Source organism: Chrysochloris asiatica, unplaced genomic scaffold (assembly GCF_000296735.1).
Source record: "Chrysochloris asiatica unplaced genomic scaffold, ChrAsi1.0 scaffold00183, whole genome shotgun sequence".
Classification (NCBI taxonomy): domain Eukaryota; kingdom Metazoa; phylum Chordata; class Mammalia; order Afrosoricida; family Chrysochloridae; genus Chrysochloris; species Chrysochloris asiatica.
Genome location: NW_006408701.1, coordinates 6,151,213 through 6,158,735, shown reverse-complemented (window position 1 = coordinate 6,158,735; position 7,523 = coordinate 6,151,213). Strand labels below are relative to the sequence as shown.

Sequence of the window (7,523 nt, the reverse complement as noted above, 5' to 3'; positions counted from 1 at the left end):
CAGATAGTTGTCTTCCAAATTTCTTGGCAGAGATGAGTGAGTGCCTCTTGTGCTGCCTCACTTTCTTGAAAGATTTCAATTTTTATTCCATCAATTCCTAGTTATCTATTTTTACTCCTATTGTTTTTTTTTTTTTTAATGTTTGATAGTGTATGCCATGTATCAGAGCTTCTGAGTTTATCCGAAATTTTACTTGATGATATTTGTAGTTCTAGGGCTTTAATCTGTGCTGAGTTTGTTTTTGTATATGGTGTGATATATGGGTCTTGTTTCATTCAGTTTCATTCTTCTCTGCCATCGGTACCTAATCATATGCTATGTCTTGAAATAGTGGAACATCGACTGTTTCCTTTTTGTACAATGACTGTGTATAACTTCCATCTTCTTTTGATGCTTCTTGCATCATTCAATATTTTGCCCATGGAATTCTTCAATAATTCAAGTAGGGATTTGAATTTTTTCTTCAGTTCTTGCAGCTTGAGAAATGCTGAGTGTGTTCTTCTCTTTTGGTTTTCTAACTCCAGGGCTTTGCACACTTCATTTAACACTTAACTTTGTCTTCTCAAGCTTCCCATTGAAATGGTCTTTTTAGCTCTTTAGCTTCCTTATTTCTTCCATTTGCTTTATCATCTCTATGCTGGAAAGCAAGTTTCAGAGTCTCTTCTGACATTCATTTTGGTATTTTCCTTCTTTCTTATCTTTTTTAAAAAAAAATTTAGTTACTATTGTGAATTGAGTGATAGCTTATATGAGAGAACATCAGTTTTACACTCATCATTTCATTGCAATGATTACAATCTCCTCCATTCATCATCGTTCAACAGTATTTGCTTCTATTCCTTCTTCTTCTTTTTTTTTTTTTTTTAAATTTGGATGTACACAAAAATACTCAGGAATATATAATCATTTAAACAACCAAAGGACACATTCTGCAAGCCTGTCTCCTAGCTGCCAGTACCCTGTCCCTCTCTTTCCATGAGTTCAGAGTCCTCAGCTGCTCCTTCTCTCCATGTCCTCATCTCTGCCTCCATCTCTGGTGTCGCTGCTTCTCTGGATAGGGTCCCTCACTCTGCTTGTGCTCTTCTCCCTTGATGGTCTTTGGGCCCTGTGTTTCCCGGACTGTAGGATTAACTACTTCCTTGTTTTTGTTACAAAGCTTCTATTACAGTTGTGACAGTCACAATTAGTCATGATAACAATTACTCACTACTGAATTATAAGAATCTTATCCTCATTGCCATGAAAACTATTAAGTGGGGATTCTACCTTCCCCCTTGCACTCTGAAACAAAAGTCTTTCTTGAAAACATTCAAGCAAGTCACTTCATGCCTTTATATCCCTCCACCCCACCCCACCCCCCTGGCTACTCTAGGTAGCCAATGTCTAAGTTGCCTGTCCCTATCAACCCTCTATACAGACGTGGTAGGCTTGATCATTGATGTGACGACTCATTCCTTCTCAGTTGATATTTTGAGCAACTACCTCCATATAAGTATAGGTCAAGTTAATCAAATTGTAGCACTTTACATTTGTTTTCTTTATAAAAGAATTTTTTTTTTAATCTTCCTCTAGTCAAGTTCTGATTATCAAGATATCGAGGATAGGCTGAATGAGTACTATCTACATGTTTGGGAGTTTTTGTGCATCTCCCCTCACTTCATATCAGCTGGATGCTTTACTCTCAGCTCTAGCCCTCCATGTCTATTTCCTTGTTTATGGACTCAGGAGTCCCCAGGTCTCACCACACTTCGGACCAACCAGCCCTTCCTCTTCTCTCTCTCATCTGCAGTCAACGGGAGTCTATGGAATGTGGTTGAACTCAGCCCATATCTTCATTGCTGCCTTTCTCCCTCTTCCACTCACCAGTTGACTAATGTGGTCACCAGCAAGCTTACATACCTGCTCATGAATTCCCATTGAGTTTTAGTCTTGGATGAGGGTTTGTCCTGAAAGGACTTGATTGCTTGCCTTGATGGCTCCCTGATGAACAACTTGCTTGTTCTTGTAGTATCTAGTCTTCTTAATGACCTTTTGCTTTCTTTGTGTATTATGTTCTTGATGTCATCCCACAATTCTTCTGGCCTTCAGTCATTAGTGTCTAATGCCTGAAATCTGTTCTTGAGATGATCTCGACAATAAGATGGGATATGTTGTTTCAACAGAACAAGGGGACAACAAGTGGTAGTTATTCAAACAGAACAAGGGGACACCGAATAGACACAAATCAGGAAAGGTGTGCACTAGGGTTGTATGCTTTCCCCATACTCATTCAATGTATATGCTGAGATAATAATCCGAGTAGCTGGATTATGTGAAGAAGAACATTGCATCAGGATTGGAAGAAGAATCACTAACAACCTGAGTTACGCAGATGATACAGCTTTCTTGTTGAATGTGAAGAGAACTTAAAATATTTACTGATGAAGATCAAAGACCACAGCCTTCAGTATGAATGTAGCCTCAGTGTAAAGACAACAACAACAAAAACCCTGAACCAATAAATAACATTGTGATAAATGGAGAAATGATTGAAGTTGTCAAATACTTTATTTTTGTAAGCTCCACCATCAACACTCATTGAAGTAGCAGTCAAGAAATCTAATGACGAATTACATTAGCCAAATCTGCTGCAGAAGATCTCTTTAAGGTGTCCAAGAGCAAAGATGTCAGTATGAGGATTAAGGTGCCCAAGGCATGGTATTTGCAATAGCTTCATATGCATATGAAAGTAGGATAATGAATAAGGAAGATTGTAGAAGAATTGATGCATATGAATTAGGGTGTTGGAGAAGCATATTGAAAGTTCCATGGGCTGCCAGAGAACAAACAAGTCTGTATTGGAAGAAGTACAGCCAGAATGCTCCTTAGAAGCCAGGATGGCCATAAGATCTGTAAGTCGGAACCAACTCGATGACACCCAACAACAACAACAACCACATTCAACCCTGGAATAACAGTGTTCTCCAGGCAGATACACTGACAGATACACAAGCTGAATGGATATGGGATAGTGAATGACTGTTTTCCTACAAATATATAAAGGATATTGGGTTAATGCGTCCGACTGCAAAGCCATTTGAACTGCAAGGTTGGCGGTTCAAGCTCCACCAGCTGCTCCTCGGAAACCCTATACAGGGTCACTATGGGTCGGAACCGACTCGAAGGCACTTAACAACAACAACAACAATAAACATCTATGAATGTGGACAAAAATTCTTAGACATTACCAAATATTTTGAGGGAATGCATTGTTGGGCCAGGTGTTTCAGGACCACAGTCTCAGAGGACACCATCCATGGTCAATTGATATAGTCCACAAAAACAATGTCTTAAATCCTACTTTTGTGAGTAGCTATTGGTATCTTAAAAGCTTATGAGTGGCCATCTAAGGTGCAACTATTGATTTTTGCCTGTTGGGAGGAAAGAAGACATATGATATTTGAAGACATTTGGCACCACTTAGTCCAGTGGATTAAGGAGCTCTGGTAGCGTAGTGGTTACGAATCGGGCTGCGAACCTTAAGGCCAGAAGTTTGAAACTACCAGCCGCTCCGCGGGAGAAAGATGAGGCATTCTGCTCCCGTAAAGATTTACAGTCTTGGAAACCCTGTACAGGGTTGCTATGGGTCGGAACTGACTTGACGGCACTTAACAACAATAACAATCCAGTGGACTAATGGAATACATGAATATCAGTCTCCATGGCCCTGAGACCAGAGAACTGGATAGTGCTTGCCAGCTACTGTCAACTGTTCTGAAAAGGATCACATTAGAAAGTCCTGCATACAGTGGGAGAAAATGTGGAACAAAACTAAAAATTAAAGAAAAGAGTGGGCTGATTGGTTAGAAAGAGACTGGAGGAACCCAAGACTATGGTTCTCAGTTACCTCTCAGCTCTAGTGCTGGCCTCCCCCTCATGGCTCAGTTTTTAGCCAAGTGGTAGATAGGCATATCAGAGGGATAACGACACTAATGAGGCATGCTCACCATGGAATCATCAACCATTCTGGATTGAAAGGGTGGCATGTGTCTAAGGACAAAGTTCAGAAGGGTTGGGAAGGTTGGTGGAATAGAAGTAACCACATAGAGGAAGTGGCATAAGTGATGTTACATGGAGGGGATTGTAGTCATTGAAATGAAACTAAGTGTGATTCCTTGAATGCAAAACTAATGATCTTCTCTATAAACCTTCATGCAAATCACAATAAAAAAGTTAAAAAAAAAAAGCAGTAATCTTTTACTGTCCAATACTGCCTAACTCTGGAAATGTAGGAAGAGTTAGCATTCATTAGGCTCAATAAATTAATTATAAGTAGAAGTTGAAATACTTTGACTTTGCCTCATGGCAAAGTATTTCCTTGAAGAGGAATTTAAAAATTGTCTTTCCCCTTAGTGTACCAAAAATGTGTGTGTGTTTGTAAGGAGTAAGTGGGTGGGTGGGTGGGGTTCCTGTATTTCAGCATTCCCTGAAACTTTGCTGAAAGGAGTCTTTTGGTTTGGGACATAAATGGAATCCTAGATTCATCCTTGATGTTGTCATTCCACAGCAAATCCACATATTTCTTTGATGGCTGTTAGCAGGTTTTCATATATCTTTTCATAGTTTTCATAGGGCAGAATGTCAATGCTTTTGAAGCAAATGTGGGCTTTTGGCAGGTTGTTGGTACAGGCATCAGTCTGGTGTGTTCTGAAGAGTTATTGGTCTGTAGCACCTTGTAAAACTTTGAATCCCAGCAGACGAACTCTATACGATCCTGTCATAAACTGATGTAGCCGTGCTCATCGTGCTACATAAAAAAAAAAAAAAAAAAAGCCACAGAATTCCAGAACCATTTTACAACATTACAACATTACAACTGGTGTACAGTGTTTTAACTGGGTATTTACCTTCTAGGCATTAACATTTATCTTCTCACGTCCACAAATAATGAGTTCTAACTCCTTCTCATCCGATGATTTCCACAGATGTTTTGAGATTACTTCATTGAGTCCTTTCCACAGAGCCTGGAATTGAAACTTGATGCCTCATGAAAATCTCCAGTTCACACAGAGCCTGACATTTTAATTTTGTTCAGCTGTAGGGATACTTTTGCCTGTTCATTTTAGTTCATGCTTAATAATTTTACCACATGCATGACATTCAACACAGAGGTATGATCCAAACACCTATCACAGCATTCTCAAGTATTTGCACTTAAATACTGTTATGAAGGTCTGGATCAAGTAACTCCATGTCCTTTAAAGTAATTGACTTCCCAAGCAATTGTTTACACAAAGACAATGGGAAACCACTGTTAGTATAATGTCCATGAAACACAGACGCCCCGTTACCTAGCCAACACTGTGGAAAGAGGATAAATGTTCCAGATTCACCACAGAATCAGGACTGGTCTGCAATGTATAGGCAGCTTCTGAATACTGGAAAAGATCATAGCATGGGATAAGAGATACAGTTATTCCCTGGCAAACCATCCATAGTCAAGTTCTTCTTCTCCATGAAACTTGATCGTAAATTGCTTCCACAGGTCATAAAGTATTTCTATTTTGAGCTTTTTGAGGAAGCATCGTAACACTTCTTTCACAGTGATGGTACCATTTTACAGTCCCAACAGCAGTGGTTAAGGGTTCCCATCTCCCCACATCTTCACCAGCATTTGTTGATTTCTGTAGTTTTTTTTTAAAAAAATCATTGATATTTTGCGAGGGTGAGATGGTATCTATAGTTTCACCATAATCCTTCAATCTGTTGCTGTTGTTGTTAAGTGCTGATGAATCAGTTCCAACTCATAGTAACCCCACATAGGATTTCCGAGGAGTGGCTCTTGGGTTTGAACCGCTGAGAATTTGGTTAGCAGTCCAGTGCTTATCCTATTCAATATGTATGCTGCGAAGCTGGATTATATGACAAAGAATACATCAGGATTAAAGGTTCACTAACAACCTTTGATATTCAAATGACTTGAGTGCTGAAAACCAAGAGGACTTGAAGCACTTACTGATGAAGAGACAATTCTACAGACTTCAGTATGAATTATACCTGAACATGAAGAAAATAAAAATCCTCACAAGTGAACCAAGAAGCAACATCATGATAGATGGAGAAAAGGTTGAATTTGTCAAGGAATTCATTTCACTTGGACTCACTATCAATGGCCATGTCATGCTTGGTAAAGTCAGAGACAAAAAGGAAGACTCTCAACAAGATGGATTGACACAGTGACTGTAGCAATGGGCTCGAGCATAGCAGCGCTTATGAGCAGAGCGCAGACCTCAGCAATATTTTCTTCTATTGTATATGGTTGGAACCAACTCAACAGACTCGAACAATCACAACAATGAATAATAATTGTGAACATCTTCTTATGTGTTTGCTTATGTGTATCCTATGCCCATTTTAAACTAATTTGCTTTTTGTTGTTGAGTTGTTGAAATTTTCTGTATTTTAGAAATTAGACCCATATTGGATGTGTTGTTCCCGAAGATTTTTTTCCCCAGTCTGTAAATTGTCTTCTTATTCTTTTGATAAAGTTTTTTTTGATGAGCATAGTATTTAATGTTAGGAGGACCACTTATCTAATTTATATTCTGTTGTTTATGCATCTGTAGTTGTGTTTGATAAACTAATCTAGATTTGCAAAAAAATAGACCTCATAGTCCTTATGCTATCTTCCAAGAACTTGATAGCTTTCATTTTAACATTTTGGTCTTTGATCCATTTTGAGTTATTTTTTTGTGTCTGATGTGAGGTATAGACTATGTTTTCTTTTACTGAAAATGGCTACCCAGGTTTGCCAGCACCATTTGTTAAAGAGAGGGTTTCTTCCTAGATTGAATGGACTTTGACCTCTTGTCAAAAATCATGTGCCCGTAGATGGCTGCATTTATTTCTGCGTTCTCAGTTCTGTTCTACTGATCTATTTGTCTGTCATGAAATGTTACCAGATACTTTTGGTCACTGTGGCTGTATAGGTTCCATGGGATCCTGGTGTGGTGCCATAGGACTGCTGACCACAAGGTCGGTGGTTCAAACCCACTAGTCACTCCTCAGAAACCCTATACAAGGCCCCTATGAGTCGGAACCAACTCGAAGGCATGTAACAACAACAACATAGGCTCCATAGGGTTTTCCTTTTTGGAAGCAATCATCAGTCCTATCTTCTGATGAGTTTGAACCATAACAGTTAGTAGTTGAATGCTTAACTGTTTGCACCACTAAGCACCCAAGGACTTTAATAGTGGTGGCTGTGGTGGTGTGCCTTCAAGTTGGTTCCAACTCATAGCAACTCTGCATAGGGTTTCCAAGGCTATAAAACTCAGTGGGAGCAGAAAGCCTCATCTTTCTCCAGATAAGAAAGTGGATTCAAACTGTTGATCTTTTGGTTAGGAGCCCAATGTGTCACCCATTATGCCACCCTGGCTCCTTTGTTACAGTTGTTGTTGTTAATTGCCCTGGAGTCAATTCTGATTTATAGAGTTCTCAGGAGCAGCTGGTGAGTTTGAACAGTTGATCATGTGGTTCGAAGT

The 7,523-nt window shown here is 39.3% G+C and overlaps 1 pseudogene; it reads right to left on the bottom strand.

Annotated features, from left to right (window-relative positions):
• Nucleotides 1–4,535: 4,535 nt before the first annotated feature.
• Nucleotides 4,536–5,471, bottom strand: LOC102813598 (annotated as a pseudogene).
• Between the last annotated feature and the right edge of the window lie 2,052 nt (nt 5,472–7,523).